We start from the raw sequence: 26,594 nt of genomic DNA, 5'->3' as shown, positions 1-26,594 counted from the left end.
GCGAAGAAGATTTTATTCCGGTGAGCTTCATGTATATGATCACCCAAATCTCTTCTTTTGGTGTGGAAATAATTTTTGATTTTGCATCTTACTTGGCAAATGAGATCCATCATGGATTGGTGGGGATTGCACAGGGCAAGGTGGAAAAGGTTTGGGGTCAGTATTCCTTACTAATGCATATGTTTCTTTTTAAAGGGGCCACTTATTTTGGTAAAGAAATGGTTTTAAATAGAGAACAAGAAGGGGAAGCATTACAAGTCCAATTATGGAGTGCAGACATGACCTGGGAAGCAGAAAATGCTAGCTTCGTCAGATTTGATAGGCACTTTGCCTCCAAACTAAGGTGCCTCTTATTGAGTGACAATCCCAGAATCCCTAAGGCATTAATGCACCTTATCAGGCCTATGGACAAAACCCACAATCTAAAGGTTTCACATAATTGGGGATATATTATCCCATATTCAGTCTCAATAGTCATCAGGGTCTATGGTTTCAAAGGAACACCCCATGTGTTACCCTATCAGGTACCCTTGAAGGTAGGGATAGCTGCATTTTTGTGGCAGTTAGGAGGAGTGGAGGAGGCCTTTTTGCACAAAAGGGGGACAGGATCAATTTTTCCTACTTGTACTATAGCCCACCAATTTGTGATAACTAAAGAAGGGTGGGCCTTTCTCCATAAATTTTTGGATCAATACAAAATGGCAGTGTCTCACTCTCGTTTTTGTGATACAGAAGGTTTCTTTAACTCTGCCCTTAGATTGAGAATCAAGCTGCGTCTAGTTCAGCATGAATTCTATTTTCCAGAAGATGTAATAAGAAATGAATATTCTCTCCATGAGCAAGAAATAAAGAAAGAAAAATGGAGAGTCTATTCAAAAGTTTTGGAATTCATTAATTGTTTTGATAAAAATTTTAGTCCTCTTAGTAATGCTGCAAACAATGCAGACAAAGTACATAAACTCATGAGCAATTTCTCTGAGATAATGGAGGTCATGAATGAGAAGAAACAGCATTTTATTAATTCTTTTCCAGATAAAGCCAGAGAAATTATGAGAAAATTGGGTTTCACTCCCAATATTGGAGTAGGTCCACTGGTGGTACGGAAGAAAACAGGATATACTATTGTCCGGCAGCAGGTGCCCGTTGTGCATAAAGAAAAACAGATTGTTGGATCTTCCAGCACTGTCCTAGAAGAAAGACCCCCTGAACCTTCCCCCAAAAGAAGAAGAATAATAAGGGAGGAAGAATCCCCTGATGAAAGTGGCTCACCTTCTCAAACCCCAATGAGAGTGGAGGAAGAACAACTCACCAGTGAGCAATTTGAACAAATGGGGTCACAAGGAGAAATTTTTGTTACACAAGCAGAGATTGATGAAGGCAACCCTCAGGAAACCCCTGTACCAAGTTTTGAATTAACTACAGCAGATTTCAGAGGAAGGGAATTGGACCCTGTTTTGGAACAAGCCAGTCAGCATTTTTTGTCTGATAACAATTTTGTAAGATCTAGAGCTTTCCATCAGTTTGCGTGGAGAGTAAACATGCACATTTTTGAGCAAAGGTGCAATAATATGAGAACAGAACATCCAGAAATGGATGAGACCTCCATTCAAAATACAATAAAGGAACAAATGGTTCAAGAGTTCCAAAATATAACCCCTGATGAGGGAAGACAGATGGTAAAAAATGCTAATGTTTTATTATTGCCCAATTGGGACATTGCTGACGCATTAGTTTTTAATTCTGTTTCAAATAATTTAGGACTCCAGGATCCGAATAAAGAGGAATTCTTGGGTACAACATTCAGCAATGATCAAGCTGCCCTTGTTATGTGGTCCCTGAGAAGAGGATCCAGAGTTACTTCATCACAGCCCGATGACTCAGGATTGACAGGGAGTATCATTGTAAGAAGAGTTGCTGACACTTCAAATGTACAGGCAGCCCACATGAATGTGGATTATTCTAAATTTGCCCTGGCTACTGCGGAAAGAGAAGAGAGGGAAATGATGGATATGCATAATAAATATGAAGTAGTGGTGGAAGCATATAATCAAGAGGTGAAGAGGAGAATTGAGTTAGAAAACAGGATATCTCAACTGGAGAAGGTACTTGGAAAGAGAAAAGTGGGAGAATCCAGTACATTGAGAATTGCATATCCCCCACAGTCATCTGTGGGATTAACCCCTATTATTGAGATACCTGACACCCCTGAAAGACCCCAATTCTATACTGCAGAGGAATTTGAAGCAGAAAAAACCAAATTACATGAGTGGCAGATAGAATTTAGAAATCAGCAGGAAGAAAAGTGGAAGCAGGGTGTGACATACTTGAGGGATAAAATACAATGGTCAGATTTTATGACCAGCTGACCAGGATTGTAACCCTCATAGATGAGTTAAATAAAGGAAAGAATGGATTAGACTCCCTTGCACAGAAGTGGAGGCAGAGGAATAATGATGTCATGATTGTTTGTATCTCTGCAGTTCAAATGCCTTACCATCAGGTTGAAAGAATTTTTGATTTATTAAATCAATTAGATAACTTTGAAAATAAAAGAGATTCTTTACAGAGGAAATTGACACTCTGTTTTTTAAGATATCTTGCTAAAAAATTCACCCTATTCCCTTGTGCCCTAGAAACTGTTGATACAGTAAAAGAAAAGGACAAATGGAAAAAGGAAATGGATGAATTATTTGATAACAGAATAACAAACATCATCAGTGAGACTGGCTGTTGGTTTTGGGCGAAGACAAATGAAGAGCTGGTAAAGATACAATTGTATTATGCTGATATGAGAAAAGAATTCGATGAATTAGAAGATAATGCCAATTCTTTAATAAAGATACAAAGAGAAACCCTAAGTTTTGATTGGCCAGATGATGATACTTTCAACAGATGGAAAGATCAGTTTAGTGAACAGATGTCAGGAGAAGATGACGGTGAAGATGTAAGAGTAATAGTTACTCTTGTAGTCAGCAATGATGACATAGAAAATCCCCAGGTTAAAGTGATTTTGCATGCAACAGAAGATGATACATCACTTGCAGACCTTATGGATATGTACTCTGAAGATGAGGAATGATTGCGAGAACAGACCATAACAACCAAGAAGCATAACAGAAAGGGACCCGCCAAGAAATGCTGTTGTAATCAACCGTTCTGTTATTCTTGTTTTTTGTTTTTCAAAAGAAGGACACCTGTCACCTACTGTAGCCTGAAGCTTGTTGCATCTCACATTATTTAAGTGAGATCCCAAGGCTAAAGAGGGGTCCGAATTTGGTTTTCACTAAGTGTTGTGCTTAGTTCCTTTTTGGTCCAAACATTTTTGGAAAGAAATTTATAGTATGCTTTTTCTGTCAAAATCTCTGAGAGATGGATGAATGTAAAAAGGACTGTGCTTCTTCTCTGAAGGTTTTTCTGGGTTTTTTGTAAAGGATATATCATTTTCAAAGGAAATGAATACAAGTTATGAACTGTCCCCATATCTGTTCTTCTCTGAATTTTGTCTCCTTTTTAATACTGAGTTACCTTGATGTTGTGTGAGTAAAAGCTTATGCAATTGATTGCAATTTAGTAAGACTGTACATCCATTTGTTATTGCTGTTAATTCAATGAATTAAGTAAAGGCTTTGATAAATGTGATGAGGTTGCTTGGGTGTTAATAAGGATTCTTGAATGATAAATTCTGGTAAGAATTGCTGATGAAAATTCGTTGCAAGGCAACAAATTAGATCTAAGAATTTACTTGACTCTGAATTCCCAATGGATTAGGCACTGATCGAGAGTATTTCAGCCAAAAGAGAAGTATATTATAACTAGCTTTTTCAAAATACATCATAAAATCAATTTTCATTTATCTTTCCTGTAAGATTTTCAAAGTTGGCCAGCACTTGCCTGCCTAGATTGTTTTAGCTTCATTTAGCCATTGTTGTTGGAAACATCTGCAGAGCTATAGAAGATTTCTTGGCCATATCTGTACAAGGGATGTGTTTATCAGTTATTTACTTATATGTTTAAGGATTTAGAGATGAGAATCAAAATGAAACTAAGGATGATTCTCATACAATTATTCCATCTTTGAACCATCCCCGGGTGCACCCGCCCTGGTTTTACAGAGCCAAAAGAGTAGAAAACCGTCTAAGGTTTTATTGAAGTTGGGTCCTAATACTTTGCATATGCAAGTGATAATGAGAATTGGCTATTCTTTAGGTTGTGTATGTACTGATATCTAGGTACTAAGCCTTTTGTCGCCTAGTAGTTTTAGTACTGTTAACATCAAAATAAAACACCAACACCTGGTGAGCTAACGTATAGGTGGTTCCTAGTTGGTTGCAAGAACAAATGATCCCACAATAATGGGTTCCACTTTTTGACCAATTTTGACACTGAAATCAATATTTGCAACAAACGTCAAGTTCAAGTGACTATATCTCCAAAAATATAAATAATTTCAAGATGACATAAACTAGTAATTTTTAATACTTTGTTCCTACTTTGTAACTATATTTTTTAATCTAAAAAAAAAAAAAATTATGTCAATTTTTTTTATCTCCTCTGAAAAGTGGTAACTAATAAAATTTAATATTTTAAAGAGTGACAGTCCGTTTGACACACATAAATTTTTTTCTAAAAATGATAATGAAGTAATTCTTTTGGAATTGGATTTGTAACATCAATATTCAGTGTCTGCATTTGGTTTGATTTATTTTTGTTGAATATTGTATAGTTTGTGAAGTTTTGAAGTGACATGAATCATAATTCAGACATACGTTCCGTTTGATAGATAATTTGAAATCACTTTATCATAGACCTAATTTTTTTTTTTTTGAATAGTAAGGTATCTCAATAAGCTAGTGCATACATATTTTTCAAAATTTTTTTTACCTAATTTACTAATTTTTTTGAGGTGTCGAAGTCGGTTGATGTTCAATCGGTAATGAACTGGTAATGAACCTATAATGAGTTAAACTCATATTTGAAAGTCTTAATGACTAAAATATGTATTAAAATTATAGTCGTTGGAAAGCTTGCTCCGAGTAGAACATTTTAAAATTTTTTATTTTACAGTAGGAGATCATTCTCTTCCAATTACGGGAGTCAAAAGAGCAAAAAATAAAAAAAATTATGAAAAATGGGTTGAAATTTTCTTAATTTTGGGTGTTCGCCTGAACATAGTGTTCGCGCGAACATATAGAGAATGTTCGCGCGAACACATGTTCAGGCAAACATGCCCATTGCAATTTCACAGCGGTTGGAAAATTAAGTGGGCATGTTCGCGCGAACATGCTTAAATTTTTCGTGTTCGTGCGAACAGTCCAAAAAACCAAAAAAATAAAAAATGGGACCTGCGTCTACATGCAAGAAACATCATTCTATCCGTGAAACAAAAACCACCATGTCTTGTGTTTCAATCATTGATTGCAAATTTCTGTCATAGACGTCATTTTGTGCCATCAATCTTCGTATTTGGCATCAACCTGATAGTGCATTGTAGGCCTATCTTTGCCACGAATTTGGTCCACAGATAAATCGAAGGCAGGTGAGAGATTTCTCAATATTTTCAAATTAATGTTCTTCCTATCTTTGTTCATGCTTTCATCAATATTTCCTATCTTCGTTCACAATTTGATAAAAAAAAATTGTATATCTAAATTATTTATTTATTTCTTTCATTAATGAAGTTGTTTAACGGATGCATTGAAGTTAAATTTAAAAATTAGTAACACATTCATGGTGTTAAGAAATGTATATTCATATTGATTTTTTCATTTTTTAAAATATTGAATTTGTTAAAAAAAATTGAACATCTAAATTATTTCTTTCTTTCTTTCATTAGTGAAGTTGTTTAAATGATACATTGAAGTTAAATAGATTCAAACTAGATACTTTTAAAGTGTGGTTACATGTTAGTTTTACTTATCTCACTTTAATTATCTCGGCAATTACATTTAATTGAATTTTTTAATTTATAACATGAATTAATGAAAAATATTTAATTTTATTTTCAAATCAAATTCATTCAATAAAAATAAATGTTCCATAACTCTTTATGAATTCTCAATTTCTATAAAGAAATAATCTAAGGTTTTCATTTCCTTCTAGAACATAAATTAGATGATTTTGTGTTACTAATGGTCTCCTTGTAGCATGTGGCAATTGTGGGATGAAGACAAGATCATAACTGTAAACTACTAATGTTTGCTTTGCAGGACGTTGTCAAAGACCATTGTGTGTTTGTCAAAACCATGTGTGTGGATTTATTAGATTAAATAACACTTCGTTTGGTGCTTAAAATGAACTTTTTATTTTTTTCCTGGCATGTTTATAGTGTTTAAATCCCTAGGAGTTGCATTGGACATATTCTTTCCCCTTGCCATTCGTGGATCTTGGGTGTAAGAGAAATCCATGTAACTTCTATAGGAGGCCTACCTTGGACCAAGATACTCGATATTGGGTATGCTAGGGGACGACCTCAGAGTGGTAACGGGCCAAAAGCCAGGTCAATGTTCCAACCACTATATAAAACTCGGTTACGGTGAAAGCCATATCGGCGGTATTGCTAAGTGATAGCTCTCCTCCAGTACCCTTGTGGTGCATCAAACTTGGTTCTCGGGGCTGGGAGACCTTCTGAGGAATTTTATCACTCACTTGCTAAACAGAATGCCCTTACTAAAAACTATGTTTTAGTGGCCAAAATCCTTTCTATCCACTGGCTCAAGGGGTCACCCATGCCTATGAAGACATCCTACATTCTTGCTATCCTTAGTAGACACAACAGTCCCTTGGGAAGTCATGCCCCTTGGGAAGTGGATCTTGGTAGCCCCAAGAAGTGAGTGTGCTGTAAAGGGGAGCCTGTGGTGCCAAGGTCCTAAGTTGTCGACTTTGGATAAGTGCGGCTGAACTTTGGTTCAAGTAGGAATTCAGTGGATACAGTCCTAAAGCCTAGGTTGTGGTGTGACTGTTCACTTTTAACAATAGCTATTATTGTCTTAATGTGTCTTGCATGTGTGTAAAACATAATCAAGATAAAAGCCAACATTACAATTTACACCTTGGAAACTTGCAAAACCTTGTCAAAATATCAAACATTGTCAAAACATCACAAACTTTGGTTCAATACATTCAAACCTTGGAAAACATGGCAACTTGTGCTCCTAAACATGCTTGGCAAAACATAGATTTCACTCATGCATAGCATCCACTTGCATTCTTCATAGTTTGAGCCTCATACTTGCATCATATAGACTTCATATAGCACCTTTTTAGTATCCCTCATATTCACATTGCAATCATTAGCATTTAAGCTTGCATCCTTTGCATTTCACCTCAAAAATTATCACTTTGCATCTTCCATCTTGCATCTTTGCATACGCAACCCTCATCTTGACTACTTTAAGCATCATTTCAGATGTCCTACACATCATTTTGAGCATTCATTTCAAATTATCTCCTTGAATGTGTCTCTCCCTCGCTGCTTTCTCCCTCTCCCACACACACACAAACACTATTTACTTGTGTCTCATTTTTATATTCATCCCTCCATCTCTGTCTACTCCTTTTACTTCTCTCATAACCTATCCCTTTTCTTCTCCACATACACCTCTCCTCTATATCCATATTTCTTCTCCATCTCTCCCTTTATCCATCTCTATCCCTATATCTCCCTCTCTACCTTCTCTTAGTTATATATTTCATTCTCACTATCTCTCTATAGAGGCACTAGTAAAGTTTGACCCATTTTTCAACAAAAAATCTAGAAAACATAGCTCTTAGAATTGCCTTAGTTTTAGCGCAACTTCCCAACTGCTACCTATGTCAAGGTAGATTTGGCTTTGTCATTTTGATCTTATCTTTTTTTGTCATTTTTTTGGTCAAGATCCAAAGTCTATTGTCATAACGTTAAACTCTTAGGTTAATACCTTGTAAAGATTTCACCTAAGTTCAAAAAACCTTATGTATATCGAGCTATCATTAGTATAATAATAAATTCCTAAATGTTATTTTTGACTTACTCTAGTGGTATATCCCCCTCATATTGCATTTTTCAAACCCTAGCATCATTTTCACTATCAAACCCTATCAAATTGTCCATCAACCAACTTGTCTTCTTGATCACCTATCCTCATTTTGCATAGCCTAAACGTCATTATCAACTCTAGGAAACCATCCCTTGCATAGTCCACTTTGTTTACACCTACCTTTAACATCCTTACCAAGTCCAAAACATAACCCTAACCTTCATTTTGCACATCATAATCTTCATCTTACATACCTTCAAAATGACACCTTGCATTTGCACTTGCATAACATCCCTAGGACATTTGTACTTTTCATATCAAAACCCTAGGTCATTTAACATTTCCTCATATTGCATAACATCCCTAAACACTTAAAAATATCAAAAACACTCATATCTTGCATACCCACTGAACCGCCTCACAATAGGTGTTCCATAGTCATGCACTAGGCCTGGCTTAGGAATAATCTATTCAAGCTAAGGACTACTTTTCCCCTACCATGAGGTGAATTCAGATTGTCAACCCAAGGATGTATACTTGAAATGGTTGACACAGTATGTGCACTAGGTACCTTGATGAGTCATTATGCTTATGCTGCAAGAAAGTAAAAATGCAAAGGAAGGAAACTACTAAATCTATGAATGTTGAAAACACAATGACAAGAGAACAAAGATTCCATCTTGAATAATCCACTAGACTGTTCTCGCAGATGCTGCAATAACGTTCATGAAGTGTGATGCTACAGGAAGGAATTAACTAGCTACGTCTTACTTAAAATACTGCTAATGCTAGTAAAATGAATCTATTCTATCCTAATCTAATCCACCTTCCAAGCGGGCCCCCTTGGTTGGCTTCTCTAATCTACCAATGTAGGATAGAAGCTAAAGAGAACTAATTCAATTCATTAGTCAGTCATTACATGATTTAGAATTGTAAAACACAACTGCAACAAACTGTGAATCAAGGTTCTCTCTTACTCGATAAAACTTATCAAAATCCAAAAACTAAAAACTAAAAACTAAAAAATTCACACACAGGAGTCGATCCTGACATATATAGGGAATCTACTCTTTATTACATAACAGAAAAGTAACTATCCTAAGTTAAGTTTGCAGGAGAGAATATAGGAGAACAACTAAAAGCAAAAAGGAAGGATAACAGAATTGAGGAGGGAGCAATGAAGTCTCAACATCTTCTTGTTACAATGTAAATGCAGAGAAGGTAATGGCTCGTAAAAGCTCCTTCTTATTCGCTGCCATGTTTCTTGGAGTGGTTATAACTTCCTTTTCATGGTTGTTCCTTGATGCTCGTTTCTCCTTGAATGTTGTCAACAACCAACTTCTGGATTCTTTCGCTCATCCTTTAATCCTTATCATCAGGTTAGTTATGATATAAGACATATTTGCAAATAAACATCCATCAAACTAAATTCAAGCATAAGAACGCACATTTGGATATTTATATGAAATACTACATATTAGATATAATTTAGGCAAAAGATGACATAGTTTTTCTACCCCATAAATCGTCAAAGGTTTATCAAACATAGGCTTATAAGTGTTAAAACAAAGATAAACGGAGTATCACAAAGTATCTTAAACATAACAAAATAAAGGCATTTTCTAGACTCATCACCCACATCTTAATTATCAAGTTTTGACCTCTTTTATCAACTGCAACCCTATTTTACCAACTGCACACTTCATGGGTGCAGTTGGTAGTTTCAGGGCGCACTTGGTAGTTTTAGGGTGCACTTGGTAATTAGGTGTTTCATTCTAGGTTCCAAAACCCTAATCTGCACTTCCACACCTTGCATTGCATCCCAAGACCTTAGGAAACACTCTAAATCACTCAAAACACTCAAAATTTTCATTTTAAGAAACTTTGGAGCTACATCATTTGTAGAAGAAAGAAGGACATGGGAGCTATAAACGAAAGAGGGGGTTTCTAACCTTGTGTTTGCTTCTTTTGATTAGTTTGGCTTTCATGGTAGACTAGTGGGTGCTAATGTATGTTGATTGAGTTTTGTGATTTCTCATAGTATGTTATGCATTTAACCCGTGTTTCTAGTCCTATAATAAGAATGAAAAAATTAAAGAGACAAAAAAATTATATATTTTATAAGAAAGAAAAATTTATTTTTTAGGACAAACATTCTAGTATTCATACCATGTTATTTGTTTGTGATTCAATGATGGCTTAAGAAGGATTTGGTGCTTTTCTACTTGTAAAGAACGTGACTCATAGATTTTAGTCATATAATGAAGAATATTTATGCCTTGTTGCAGACGACTGCATTCTATTGATTTCCATCAAATAATTTAAAAGTATTGACAACGACAGACAAATCTGTACAGTGATTTTTTTATCTTGTTATTGCGTAAAATTTATCTTGAGGCAAGGGATAAATTATTATTATTTTGATTTTATAATGGGAAACAAGAGAGGAAGGCAAAACAACTATGCAAAGAAAAGATCTGATGAAGCAGACCAAAGAAATATTCAAAATACGGTGGCACGTTATCATTGAATTAAACAAGGTGAAGGAAATGTTGAAGAAGGCTCAACAGAAGTAGAGGTGGTGCCCATGGGAGAGAGGTCAGGAACACTCCCTACAGAATCTCAAACTATGAATTTTGAAGAAGGTTCAAGATCAGTCCCTACAGAGGTTCAAATAACAGAAGTCAGAGAAGGGTTAGAATCTTTCCCTATTGAATCTCAAATAATGGATGTTGGAGAAGGCTCAAGATAGGTCCCCGTAGAAATTCTAGTAACAAAAAATAGAGAAGGGTTGAGATCAGGTGCAGGAACTGGTATGGATGAACTCTTAAATATTGTCCAATCTTTAAAGTATGGTATTTCTCATAAGAATTTAGATCATTTACTTAAAATGGATGTTGATAAATTGAGAAAACTTGCAACTAGTGTTCAACCATTAAGTTTGTCTAAGAGAAGGTCAATGAAGAAGAAGATAAGAGAAATTATGACTCAATTTGATAATACTGAAACACTTGAACAAGCTCAGTTGCTTTCACTTTTTCTTACACAAAAAAAGTTGCAAGAGGCATTGAAATTATTAGGTCTAAACACAACATCAAAGAAGAGAAGATTTTCTAACATGCAAATTGATTTGATTAAAAATATTAAACAAGGTTTGAGAAACATAGGAAAATGCTCTCAAACTAAAGATAAGTCTGCGGCAAGAAAAGTGATGTTTTTGATAAGATAAATAGGTTTTAAGGGATCCTGAAACCCATAAGTTTTACAAAAACAAGGCTGATAATAAGCCAAAGAAACCCAGCCAAAACAGAGGTCCAACAGCTTTAAAAAAGCCCAAAGGCCCAGCCCAAAACAAAGGCCCATAGAAAGGCCAGAAAACAAGCAAACTAAAACAGATTACAGAAAGCTTGTCGAAAAGCCAAAAGCTAGGAAGACGAAAATAAAAAAGACAAGCAAACTAGTCTTCAGTTATCTTCTCCATTTCCTGCATAGTCTGAGCTGCCTTGACTATCTTTTGTTGCTCCTTTGCCATTTGATCCTGGACCTTCTCCATGCCCTGATGCATGCTGGTGAGAGTACTGATTGTGGCCTTGTCATCATCCAGCCTGGCCTTATCCTTGTTATGTCCTCCCTCCTCCACCAGCAAGCCCCTATCCTTAAGTTTACCAGCAAAGGATTGGATGTTGTCATTCATCGAACTCAGGAGAGAAATCATCTGACTTTTCAGGTTGTGGTTGTAGTTTTCAAGATTTCTTAATCTCCTTTCATTTAAGCTTTCTCTATTTTCTTGGTCCTTTTGGCTATCATTACCTGTCTTATTCTTAATACTTTCCATCTGGGATACCCTTTCTCTAACTTCCTCCAGCTCATGGAAGAGCCATTTGATTGATCTGAAGTTGTCAATCATACTACTGCGGGCATTATTTAGAAGGTTCATTCTAGTCTCCCTTGCATTGTCTGAGATGGCCAAGATAGCTGGGTCTATGAGCTCATTGAGCCTAGGCTACTCTAGGTTGTCCACCAGGATCTGAGGGTTCATAGCTTCCCTAAAAAACCCATTGTAGTAGTCCTCACATTGAAATTTTTCCAGGCCTTTATCCTATTTTTGACCTACACTTCCCCCTTGTTCTCACCAGTGATGGCATTCACTTTTTCCTCCGAAGGAGGTTGAGACTAGATAGGGGAGAGGGGAAGAGGAATAGCATCCATCCTCTAATTTCTAGTCTCCTCAACTCTCACAACCTCCCTCTTCCATTTCTTCCTAGGTTTCTCCTCTTCCAACTCCTCCTTTAACACTTTGTCAGAATCTTCTGTATCCATTTCCTCCTCCTCCTCTACATAACCCTCTTTTGCTTGAGCTTGGCCGTGATCCCTAGGGCTTTTCTTGCTGGGAGTTGTAGTCGTGGATAGTTTCCTGGCTTGACCTTTTTTATTCTTTCCTAAGGAAACATTCTCCTCCTCCGAGCTAATGCTCTCAATGTCATCAGAGTCAGAAGAAAAGCTAGAGCTGCCTTCGTCAACATCCTCAACATGAGGAAGGTTCTTGCATATAAACTGAGCTTTGAAATTCTTATGGATGAGGAGCAATAATCCCTCATGCAAAGCAGGGTTAACAGTGGCTTTCTTCTTGAAACTAGAGATTTCCTTTTTCATAGAAGTGAGAAGGTAAAAGGGAATGGAAATTCTTTTCTTATGGCGAAAATGATTTAAAATCACAAAATGGTGAGTTCTAACCCAATCAAACCTAAGGTCCAGGGTAACATAATCAATGAGGGCATATAAAACATACCTCCAAAACTTCTTTATAGTCTCCAACACATAGAAAGACTCTTTCTTTTCTAGCTTGTTCATCTCTATAGAATTTTTCACAAACTCCTTGACTACATTGGACGAAAGTTTCTTGTCTCTGTAGAATTTGAAACCCTCCATAGGGATACCAGTGACCTCTGTAACCACCTCCTCTGTGATTTGGAAAGAAACCTTGTTCACCTTGACCTTGCCATTGTTCTACGAGTTCACCATGTTGTTGGTGACCTCAGGGTTAAAACCATTGAGTTTCTCAAAAAAATTCTCAACCCTGCCCTTTTCCAGTTTCTTCTAGACTTTTCCCATATTCGTCAACTTCTCCACTTCAACCGTCGTCTCCTTTCTACTTTGTTCTCCAGTCATGACGTCCATTTTTTCTTCAACAATTCTCATGAGCCCCAATCTCTGCAAATTTTTTCTAGCCAAGATTTTGGCTTTGTTTCTATTATTGGGTTTGTGATCGTTCGCCTCTCTGATACAATAGCGAGTGAAAATGATAACGATCCTCCAAATGTGTCAAAAAGACGAAAAAAATCCCTTGAGATTACGAAAACCAGGAAACATATTATGGCTCGTACCAACATCCATTCTTTCTTTATTAAACATGATTATAGTTAGATTGACCCGTACTTCTATGGATTTTCTCTAGCTTTATTAGTGACTTAGCCTCCATCGAAATATCTTTTTCGAAATGCCAGATCATCTCTTTGTCTACTCCCACCCCTTTGTTAGTGAACTAGTCAGCAACTGGGTTTGCTTCTCTAAATGCATGAGTGACATGGACCTTCTCAAATTTTTTGAGGGTGGCACGTGTCTCATCAATTATATTTACAATTGACCATGAGAGAAGGGAGATACCATTAATATTGTTAATTATGTTTTTGGAGTCCCCTTCAAGCCAAAGTTTGGAAACTCCAACTTCAAAAGTCAGCTTTACCACACTGCATGCGGCTCTGGCTTCGACCAAATGGTTGGTCTGGGTTCCAAGCAGGAGAGAAAAGGTCACAATCCCCTCCCCAAAACTATTTCTTATAATTCCACCACTTCTAGAGGGGCAAGGGTTGCCCTTAGAAGCACCATCAAAGTTGGCTTTTAACCATCCTTCCGGGGGTAGAATCCATCTGGCATCCTGTCTTTTGGGATCCCTATCTTTTTCTTTAACCATCTTCTGGTCCCCTATATCAACTTTCCCCTCCTTCATCACTTGAAGGTTTTCTTTTATGTTTTTCAAAATATTCCTTCCCAGAATTATAGTTGGCTCCTCTCTATCCCTAAAAATTTTGTTGTTCCTTTCCTTCCAAATACTCCAGCAGAAGTGAGGTAAAAACCAGTCATAATTATCCTGTCGGCCTGCAATTTTACAGAGGCTTTTCCAATGACTGAAAAAGTCGATAAGGTTATCTGGCCAGCACCAGAGAATCTCCATTTCCTAATTAAGAAAATTCTACACCTCCCAAGAAAAGCCACATTGAATGAAGATATGATTTCTCGACTTAGACTAGTTTTTACAGAGCGGGCATCTACTGGGCATAACATGGCTTCTCTTCATGAGGTTATCTTGCATTAGAATTTTTTTCTGAAGGGCTAGCCAAAAAAATATGTTGATCTTAGGAGTGAGGCCCGTGAGCTAGGCATCTTCCCAAGGGGGTTTCTCCTTTAAACCCCAGAGAGAGTTGTAGCCAAAAACAACAGAATAACTTCCATTGGGATTATCCCTCCAGACCATCTTATCCTTATTGTTACTAGGGATCAAAGCATTAAGCATAGTCATTATTGGTTTCAAGTCCTCAAAAATGAGGGAAAGGTCTCTCCATTCCTGACCAACCCTATAATTACTTACTTTAAACCCATATAGCTCCGTGGATTCTTGCACCCATCTCAAAAATTGGGTTGCTAGAAAATGGGCCTTGACATAACCACTTGTCAGACCAAAACTGAATATCCTCCCCATTGCCTAGTTTCCAAGAGACCCTAGCCTTAGCCAGGTCCCTGGCCTTCAGGATACCATTCCAAATAGTCGACCCTTTAGGGATGTCCTCATTGAATAAATTAAAATAAAGAGAGGGTCTTCTGAGGTATTTACTTTCCATAATGTCTCTCCATTCACCTGTGTTATTGAAGATACGCCAGATTTTTTTTGCAAGAAGCACCTTATTAAGATGGGTAAGCTTTCTGATGCCCAGACCTCCATACCTCTTGGGGAGGTAGACCTTCTCACAAGCAACAAGAGGGTACCTTTTCTTTCCTTCAAGTCCGGTCCATAGAAAGTCTCTTTGGATTTTCTCCATTTTCTCTGCAAATTTCACAAGAATTTCAAAAAGGCTCAGAGCATAAATGGGAAGGTTCTGAAGAGTGGATTTGACCAGTGATGTTGATGTCTATTGTAAGTAAGAATATAACCCAAAATAGAAAAATATCTTCAATTTCGTCTAAAATGGGTTTTAGTAGGAAAACAATGAGAGAATATGTTAAGAGAAGATTAATTGCGGATGATAGTACTATGGAGGGAAATTGGGCAATCATGTGTAGAGCACCTCGTTCTAATAGGATTGAAGAGTTATTAAAAAATTAATCATATCATTTTGGATTGATAACGCTCATCCTTCATCAAATAGTAGAGATGTTATTAGGCATAGGATTGCACCTGGTCAATATGAACATCATACAAAAAATTGGTTGGACACAACACAACATGAGTTATATGTGTCATTTTGTAGTCAACATCCTAATGTAAAATTTGGGCAAACATTGCTTGAAAAATTGAAGCCATACTGTGTGAGGTCAAACAAAGTGTTTGAAACGTGTTGTTGTCATCATCATATTGAGTTTGATCTCCACTATTAGGTATTTCGAAAGTTTGTAGAAGACACATATGGTTTTCATGCTACTCCTCCTAGTAGGAGAAGTGAGTTTATATCATCCATTTTGTGTGACAACATAGATGATCCAGCTGGTCAAATAAATTGCGTCAAAGGATTATGTGAAACATGCGGTGAATTGGCTCTATTTCCTTTGAAAACTGAAAATATTGATGTAACAAAAATATTGAATTGCAATAGTTACAAGTATGTCAAGAATGAAACAAAGTTGGGGAAAGAAACAAAAAGGTTGGAATATGTTGAAGAGGAGTTGGATGTTCTAACATTTATGGACAGATTTAAGAAATTGATTCAACCTTATATTTGTCATGCATTTTTTGCAAAGTGGCAAGCACAACAGTTTCAAACTCTGAGAGATAATTTTCCACCTCGAACAATTGTATCAGTTGTTGATTTTGCAGAAAACTATTCATTTGTTCATCAGAAAGAAATTCAATCAGATTATTACTTTAATAAGTAGGTCACTATTATGGTACATGTTTTTTATAGACATTCACAGTTAGATTTGGATGGTGTTTAGAGTATAGTTCAAGCACAAGTAATTATAAAGGAATATCATTTTTATATAAGTGATGATAAAGAACATGACATTCACTATGTAGAACATTACTTCAATACGTTCTTTTCTTATTTGAAAGAAAGAAACATAAATGTTGATAAACATTATGTTTGGTCTGATGGATGTGCCATGCAGTTTAAATCATCTAGACCATTTTATGCATTGTGTAGATATCATTGCAATGAGAATATAAGACACATATGGAATTTCTTTGAGAGTGGCCATGGAAAAGGTGAACATGATGGTGTTGGAGCTTGCATCAAACATGCTTTGCAAAAGTATCGAATGAATTATCAGGGAGTTCGTGTAAATGATGCATATGATGTTGTTGAATGGTGTAAGACTCATTTTGCATTAGATGAGGTCGGGACATCATCAACAATGAGTCGACAAACACCATACAGAGTCTTCTGGGAGATAACAGGTATGGATGTGTACATCTATTTAACTTTTATGCACAATTAAATTATAAAATTTTATTGTTAAGCTTTATTTATGAATTCGTTGAAGTTTAAATTTAATTTTTTTATATTTTCAATTTAACGAACTTTCAGGTGTCAATAGAAAAAACATGCATGGTTGCAAGAGGATAGAAAAGAAACGTTCCTTACATTCAGTCATGAGTACAGATAATTGCAATTGGACATTGAAGAAAAGAGAATACTCATGTTTTTGTGACAATTGCATTGATGAAAACTGTGAAGAATGCATCAATCAGACACATGGATATATAGGTGCACGGATTTTGGTACCACTTGATGTTACCAATACATTTGATAAAGAAGATGAAAATTTTGATGATATTCCATTGATTTTTGATGATTATAATCATATCTCTGGATTGGTAAAAGTGGGTGAGTATCATAAAAATTAATATCAACTTTTTATTTAATTATCGATTTCAACTGTCTTATATATATTATACACATGCATTCATGTATACTTGTTATGCAGGAGATATCTTTGTAGTGATTGCTGAGCCTGGAAATCATGAATGTGTCAGTTATTATTTATTGCGATGTACTGTAGAGAGGACAAAGTTATATGACCTTGAAGAAAGTGATGGGATGTTGTTCCCCATAGGTAAATTATACATATACATGTACATGCACATATATATTTAAATAAATATATATATTTAGGTACTTTCATGTCTGTCAAACTTTAAAACACTTAAATTTGTGGTACAGGTTCTGTTGTGATAGAGGGAACATATTTGAAGCAATAGAAAATAGTCCAACATGGAATACACTTTGTTGATTATCAACTTGACAACAAAGTTTTACAATATAGTCACCCGGTCGTTGCTACAGGGCTTTGTTTGCATCCAGTCAAACTTAAGCATGTAGGTCGCAAGTGGAGACTAGACAATGAAGATCATGAAAAAATATTGGATGTTATAAGTGTACATCATAGTTGATTAGACCTTTGAGATTTATTTTATAATAATCTAAATATCAACTTTGGTGAAATGTGTTTTCAATTGTACTATGGTAAAATTGTGAATATCAACTTTGGTGAAATTGTGTTTTTAATCTGAATATCTGAGTTTTAGTTATCATTAGTTTATTTTAAAACTATAATATTAATTGTACTATGGATGAATTTAATAATTTAACAACTAGATATAAATAGGCTAGAAGTTAGTTCGAACTTACATAATTTCATTATCTATGTTACAATTCTTAAATATTAACTTCTTTTCAAACTATTGAATTTCATCTTGAATTAAATGTGTTTAGATTAATTGTATGATCATAAATTCTTAATTTTCATTAATTTATTAAAAAAATTATATAATTTAATAATTTAAATTAATTGTACCATGGATGAATTTAATAATACTCCACCTTAAAAAGTTCCAAGGAAATTCAAGTAGTTGCAAACAATAAATATGGTGATTTGGTATCATTGTAAAACAAAACCCATACTTTCTAAGCCCATGGAGGTCCTCCAAAAGTTATAATTAAAAACCATCCATTAAAGAAGATCAGAAACATTATTATTACAATAAGCTTCCACGACAAACCAGTTCAGAGTCGGTTCAAAAAAATTTGTTGGACAACTAAAAATTGAACTCTCATTAGAAAAAAAGTATTTTATGATTTTAGACCTTTATAAAATTAATTTGAAAACGAAAAAAATTACTATTCTTAGTTAGGGTATGTAATCTTTGGATTTGACAATTTAAAATCAGTAGAGAACATTCTATTCTAGTTAAAATCATTTTCTATTTTTCAGGTAGTCTATTAATGTTGAGTTATTTACAAAAAAAATGAGCCTACACATTGATAAGGAAAAATTACTAGTTGAGGCTTTTGAGTGCATTATTTCTCTCACTTCCATCACAATGCGAGGAAACTCATAATTTAAAACAGATACAACACAACTTAAATGTGTTCCAAATTGATGAAGAGCAACTTCTGCTCCACCAATACTAGAAAACGAAGAAAGTACTCTGACACCATTAGGATATAATGCTTTCAAGACTGATAAATGATATGCAACTGTATCTATTTGGAATGAATTACCCAAACAACACAAGCGGTCAGTCAGACAAGAAGTTCTACTAGTGTGATCTCTATCAAATTTTAATATAAGCTCTATCTCATGGAGCTCTAGAGGGATGAGGTCACTTGGCCCCACCCGTACCAAATTCCACTCTTCACACTTTTGAAGTATATATTTCTGCGCACTATCTTGCAGTTGCCCTCGTGCATTCTGAATCATAACTCTCAGTTGATCAATAAGGACAGTGCCACATCCTCTTGAGTCTATGGAAAAAAATTTTGTCGTCTGATCCCATGAAGGCCAATACTTTTTTATTTGCGGAAGTGCTTCCTGAATAGTCATGGGGGGAGAGGTTCTACTTGAAATTGCTCTTCTATTGGAAGGTTATGCACATACCCTCTTGCTCTTCTAGAAGATAAAAAGAACATTGATCCACCAAATCTGGTTCAACACTATTAAATTATTCGAATATTGTCTTGCAAATATCCTTCGATGCAAAAGCATCATTCTCATAGTAGAAGAAAGGTGGCCCTTGCATGAAAACATTGATTTCCTTTGAACGCTGGCCAATAGGTTTCCCAGGAACTCCAAAACCAATTAGTTCCTTGGGACACAAATTAGGAATTGCATCACATACTTCAAACATTGCTTGCTTGTCTTGCATACCCTCTATGCATTTTTTATATTTCAACACTTTCATTATCTATGTTACAATTTCGAACTTACACAATTTCATTATCTATGTTACAATTCTTAAATATCAACTTTTTTTCAAACTATTGAATTTCATCTTGAATTAAATGTGTTTTTAATTGTAGGATCATAAGTTCTTAATTATGAAATTTAGTTTATTAAAAAATTATATAATTTAATAATTTAAATTAATTGTACCATGGATGAATTTAATAATTTAAATTCATTTATCAACTTGTACACATATATACATCTCAAGAATAAACATCTATAGATCTAATATATCTCTATGTATCTGAAATGCAAACTGTAAATCTCGAATAAATATACATATGTAGCAAAATATAAAAAGTCATATATATGTACATGTGATGGTATCTAACACTGAAATACTCAATAATCAAATAAATAGTGAAAGTACATGGATGTCATCAAGGAATTGAAATACACATGTGTACATGTAAACTAGACCTCCAATATATATGCATCAAAAAATATATAAATCTGATCTACTACTAGAAGGACCCCTCAAGACGCATACGAATAGAACGACCCTCTAATCGAGTCTCCTGTACATCCTCTCGCCGAGGTGCATCAACCAAGCCCTGCAAATATATATACATATATACATACATGTGTTGGAGTTCTATCTTTAAAACATATATATACATACGTGCATCATGTACATATACATTCAAATTAAATACAAATTTGCATATATATAGATATATATGTAGTTTTCAAAATAATTAAATAAATTTAAACAAACTATTTAAAACTCAAGTACTTGAGCACTACCAGGTGCTTCAATAAAATCATCTCTCTCATGTATATGATGCCCTGAACCAATAGTATGTGTAACCATGTGCTCAACAACTTGTGCCTACATGATTTATTACGAGTTAAAGATTAAATTAAATATCTACATATATATCTGAACTAAATTTTTCAATAAATGAACATATTTTTTAATTTCATATATATTTAAAATTAAAATTAAATTATATATGTACCTAGGTCTCTGAAGGTGGAGGATGATCAGCAAACTCCATCATATCATCTACTGATGCACCTAAGCCTGAAACTCCATGTCCAACTGCTAGTAAATCTGAGTGAAGTGGATTGTGTAACTGGCTAGTTACATCTGGTGTAGAATCAGTGCTACCAGGTCTGAATAACAAGTCCATGTATGATGAAAGACCCAGGGTCAAACTAGTATAAATCTCAGATAGGCCTCACAACTGCTCACCAAATCATCAAGGCCCTCAGTTGTGATATGGACATGTCCAACTCGTATGCTCGAGTCATCTATAGAGTGTCGTAAGTTTGGTGTTGAATGCTATGAGCTATGCATAGGTGTATCATCTGTCACTAGTGTGGCATCCTGTGTTTGTGGAATTGTGTTGGGGCTTTGATGCTATCTAACAACATCCATCACCGTGTGTACTGGAATCCTCTGTGTATCAAAAATATAGCTAATAAAGTGCAACATATCCTCCAAAAAATACAGTGCCATATCCATATGTGTCTGTCCTGAAAGACCACGAATATCACTTGGCAGTGGTAGCCCAGCAGCTCTATATGCATCATCAGAGGAGGTACCTGAAGTGCTACTAGATGCCTGTGAAGATGGTCGACCAAGTGGACAAGGATGTCGAATATGAAGATAATGACCAATAGAATCTGATGTGATACTAGTTGTCGCAGATGCAATGTGCCCAATAGTGTCAATTGCTTCCCTCTGGGAAGCAAAGATGACTCTATCTGCAATAGGCGCATGTGTAGGAATCATAGGAGGCATCCTTGGTCCAACAAACTGTCTAAGATTTGCAGGTGGCAAATGATCTACACTGTGGTACTGGTCACGATCTGTGATCTGACCATGCCCCTATCCATAATAATTAGGAGTATCCAAGTAGTTGATGTTGAGCCCTATACGAAACTCAGCGTACAACTGCTATGCAAAATAAAGGGGTATTTGGTTGTTATTAGGATAACGACCATATGCAGCTAAAAATTGTTGATAGATCATGCTAGCAATAATAGGCTCTCTGCATCGTGTGACTCTATAGCCTCTCACCCTACCCTGTGTCCCCTCATAAGCTAGAAATAGCTCTCTCCAGATGACATCTTTGGGGGTTACCCTCTTGACGTCATTGAATGATGCATCTCCTGAAACCTTAGACCTAAGCTCCCTAGATATGGAAGCTAATATGGCAGGAGTAAATTAATGGTGACCTCTAAACCTAGCTATCAAATCCTATAAACTCCTACATATCGTAGTACATATGTCTCTATAAAGACCATCATCAGAGGTCAATATAGAGTGTTGCAGTCTAGCAACCTCATGCTCTGAAAATGGAAATAATGCATCGATATCGATGCGTGGAGGTGGTGCAGTAGGACCTCCAGCAGGAGTTGCAGGTGCAGCCTGACTTGGAACATGAGCCCAACCAGGAGCTGCATGACGAGCCCTACATCAAGGTACATGAGGAGCCGCACTAGAAGCTGTAGGACAAGCCCCACCACGAGCTACATAAGGAGCCATATCGAGAACTACATTAGGTGCTGCAACAGGAACCGCATCAACCTATGCCATAGTAGGATCCGCAGTAGGAACTACATCATGTGTCGCACCAGAAGCCGCATCTAGCATATCGTGTGAAGCCATATCTGTAAAACTGTATGAAGAGCTAAATTTCCTATTGTACATACTTTTTTATTTTTAACATTAAAAATTATACACATGTAATTAAACATACATCACACATCATGGACCTAGATAATCTATAACACATCCAGACCTAGATTAATTTTCATATAAGTATAAGATAACTTTAAAGTTGAGAGTTTGGCTATGGTTAGAGTTAATTTGTTATTCTAAATTTTATTATATTTTGGGGGGTATTATTGGAGAATTCAATTAAAGGGTACCTAATAAATTATTTATATTACTCTTAAATGATAATGTTTCGAGGTTTGAAATTCTTGATTGATATTATTAGCAGAGTGAGTAACTAGACTCATAGGTGGCTCCCATCTGCTGGGAGGGTTACCCTGCTCAAGACTGTGATTCAGGCTCTTCCTATTTATAGGTGTTTAGTGCAAACACCTCCCGTGGGAGTTTTGAAATTTTTTGATGCTTTGTCATGATAATTCCTTTGGTCAAGCAATCTCCAATCCTCTAAATGGAGCTTAGTCAACTGGGAGATGATTTGTTTGCCTAAGTTTGCTGGGGGTCTAGGCCTTAAATGTATGGCTCTCGGTGTCAAAGCTCTTGCTGCAAAGTTATACTGGAGATGTTGCAAGAATCAAGATCGGGATTGGGCCAAGATTTTGACCCATAAGTATTTCTCAGGAGTGGAGGTCCAGGATATTCCTAGACTTGAGCTTGATGGTAAGGGGTCCTTTATTTGGGACACCCTTGAAAGGGGTGCTCCTCTTATCAAGGATGGCCTTTTTTGGATCTGTAATGAGGGGTCAAGTGTGTTATTCTGCCAGGACTCTTGGGATGGCCACCTTCCTATCCTCTCCAGTTTTCCCCACCTTTTGCCTCTATTTCAAGTTTTTTCTTCTACAAGTTGGACCATAGTAACTCACTTCAAGACTATTCAGAGGTGTGGATTGATGGAGGTGGCTAGTTGGAATGATCCATAGATTTGGCCCACAGGGGGCTCCTTAGAGATTCGGGTTGAACTGGTGAATCTTCTCTCTACTAGGCTTTGCAGCTCTTCTAAAGACAAAGACATCCTGGCTTGGGGTCCTTTCCCAAAAGGTAAGTTCAGTGTGGCCCAGGGATCTGCTCGACTAGATAGCCAATGTAATGTATTTCAGGTGATTCCCTGGTGGAGGAAGGTCTGGAATAAATTTTCTTGGCCAAAATGTTATTTTTTTCTACGGTTGGTTGCGCAAAATAAGTGTCTTACTTAGGATAATCTCCAGTGAAGAGGGTTTCAGGGACCCTCTTTCTGTCCCCTATGTATGTTGGATGGGGAAGATGTTTCTCATGTTTTCTTCTTATGTCCTCTCTCTAGAGAGATCTAGCATAAGTGGTGGAGGCGTGGTGCCATAGCTGTATTCATGCTGAATCTCTTATTGAATTTTGGGACAGCCTTGGCAGACCCCCTACGAAAACTTAATTCCTTCAGGTGGCCTGGGCTATTGGACCTTCTTTCATTCTGTGGAATCTTTGGTTGGAGCGTAATCATTGAATCTTCTATAATTCCAGCTTGGTAGCCACTAAACTATGGCAATTGATCCTAACTAGGCTTCAAGAGACTATCTCTACTAAATGTGATATGTCAGAGCCGGTGGATCCTAGTGATTCTCGTATTGTCAAGAATTTAGGATTAGTGGATAAAGGATTTGGAACTAGTAGTAGTAAGAGATCTCAGCCACAAAAGAGGAAGGTTTATAGAGTGGGGAGATGGAGTCTTCCTCCTGATGTAGTCCTAAAGATTAACACTGATGGCTCCTCCCATGGGAATCCTGGACTAGCTGGAGTGGGGGGGATTGGGAGAGATGCAGATGGCAATATTATTTTCATATTCTCTATTCACAAAGGAGTTCAATCCAATAACATGATGGAGGCTTTGGCCATTAAGGTGGCCATGGAGCCAGCTTGTTCTCTTGGTTGGAGGAGAATAATGTGTGAGTCTGACTCTCAAATTGTTGTGGATATGATAAATAACCGGAGAGTGGATGAATCTAGTTGGAAGATTGCCTCTATTGTTAGAGAGATTCTCCACTTGAGTAGCTTTGTGGATGGGGTCTCTTTCTGTCATATTCCTAGGGAATGGAATGGAGTGGCTGATGTCTTGGAAAAATGGGCATCAAAGAAAGGTGTTGGTTGGGATATTTCTATTAGGGATGATCTTCCTATTGATCTTGCTAGGACTTTCAAAAATTAATGGAAAAGGACAGAATGTAATTAGTTTTGGGTTGGTGTTTTGGTTGGTTGGGCCTGAGGCCTTCTGTAATCTGGTTTTATTTGAATAAATTTTTACCAATTTTTTTTTTTTTTTTTAAAGATAATCTTTTGAATGTATGTACATGTGTTTGAATGTATGTGCATGTATCTCAAATGCAATTTTTAACAATTTAGGATTAGGGTCAACTTGTTTTAATTTTATGTAAGTTAGGCTTCAATTAGGTTTTCAAATAGGGTTTTAGTGTAATTAGGCTCAATTTTAGGGTAAGATTTAAGACCTTATGACACTATCAGGGTTTACACGAACTTACATAATTTCTAGCATTAAATTTAGGTGTTAATATTAAAGTCCATGGTTAAGAATTTAGGATAAGGGAACTTAGCATATGAAGTTTATGATTTGGTTCAAGATTATGATTTAGGGTATTTATTATCATTTATAATATTAGGTTTAGAAATTAAATTTTAAGGTCAAGGTTAGGGTTAGGGTTTGGATAATGGTTAGGGTTAGGGCTTGGTTAGGTTGGGGTTAGGGTTTGGATGTACATGTATGTTATATTCATACAAGTAGAAATGCAAATTAATCTACATTCTTATATATGTATAATTTAGGATCTCCCCTTAAGACATGTCATTGAATTATATAGTTAATTATATATTTTTAATTATTAAGACATTAAAAATAATAACATATGTACATTTAAACATGAATATTGAAAACATATGTATGTACATCTATATCTACCACATGAACATATTTACATGTATATTTATGAAATAAAATATACATTTTAATCTACACTCTTATGTATAATTTAGGATCTCCCCTTAAGACATGTGTTATTAAATATAGTTAATTACACTTAGTTATAAGATAAATTAAGATCAATAGTTAACATATACACAAATTATACATATAAAAATGTGAATTTATTAAAAATATGTACATACATCTACTTTTAACAGTGAACAAATATACATGTACATCTATGTTCAAAATAAAAAATTATTCATTTTAATCTATATTTTTACATGTACAATTCAGGATCTAGACCCTTAAGATATGTCATTTAATTAAACTTCTAAGATTAAGACATTAAAGTGAATTGTACATATTTACATTTAACATTAACATATATATATATATATATATATATATATATATATATATATATATATATATATATATATATATATATATATATATATATATATATTTATTTATTTATTTATTTTTAAAAAAAAAATTTCTAAAATTTTGTAATGTTTTTCTAATTTTTTAAAAAATATTTTTTCTAATGTTTTTCTAAATTTATTTTCAAAATATTTGAGAACTATAAATTTTCTAATATTTTTCTAATATTTTTTTAAATTTTGTAATGTTTTTGTAATTTTTTTTCTAAATTTTCTATTTTTTTTTAATGTTTTTTCTAAATTTTCAATTTTTTTAAAATATTTTTTTAAAATTTTCTAATTTTTAACTATTTGTTTTCTAAATTTTATATTAAATTATAAATTTTCTAATGTTTTTGTAATATTTTTTTATAAATTTTATATTAAATTATAAATTCTCTAATGTTTTCGTTATGTTTTTTCTAAATTTGTTTTCTAATGTTTTTCCTAAATTTTATATTATATATTTTTTACTATTTTTCTAATGTTTTCTATATAATATTTTTCTATTTTCTAAATTAATATAAATAAACAATAAAAATATTAAATTAACATTTAAATATGTCTTATAAACTATTAAAAACATAAATAAAATTCAAATATGTTTTCAAAACTATTAAAAATGTAAATAACATTCAAATTTGTTTTAAAAACACAAAAAGAATGCATTGAAAACATTAAAATCTATTTTGATAATATAAAAAAAATACTTCAAAAACGTTGAAAACATTAAATTAATATTATTTTGACATACCCGATAATGAAAATGAGAATGAAAATGAGAGGATGACGTGGACGAAAGTTGCTCAAGCCACACGTTCGCCTGAACCCTCAATCAACAGTGCTCGCTGTAAATAGGAATTTTGGAAAGTGAAAAAGACATTTTAAGGCATCAAAAAGTTGGTCAATTTATGTTCGCGCGAACCTGTACGTAGTGCGTGTTCACACGAACATGTCTTGTTATGTTCACGCGAACATGCGCTACGTACGGGTTCGCGTGAACATGTCTCGGGTGTTCGCGCGAACGT

The sequence above is a fragment of the Cupressus sempervirens genome, chromosome 7 (assembly GCF_028749045.1).
Source record: "Cupressus sempervirens isolate cs-2001-9-10 chromosome 7, ASM2874904v1, whole genome shotgun sequence".
In the NCBI taxonomy this organism is placed as follows: Eukaryota; Viridiplantae; Streptophyta; class Pinopsida; order Cupressales; family Cupressaceae; genus Cupressus; species Cupressus sempervirens.
This window is presented reverse-complemented; position numbering follows the sequence as displayed.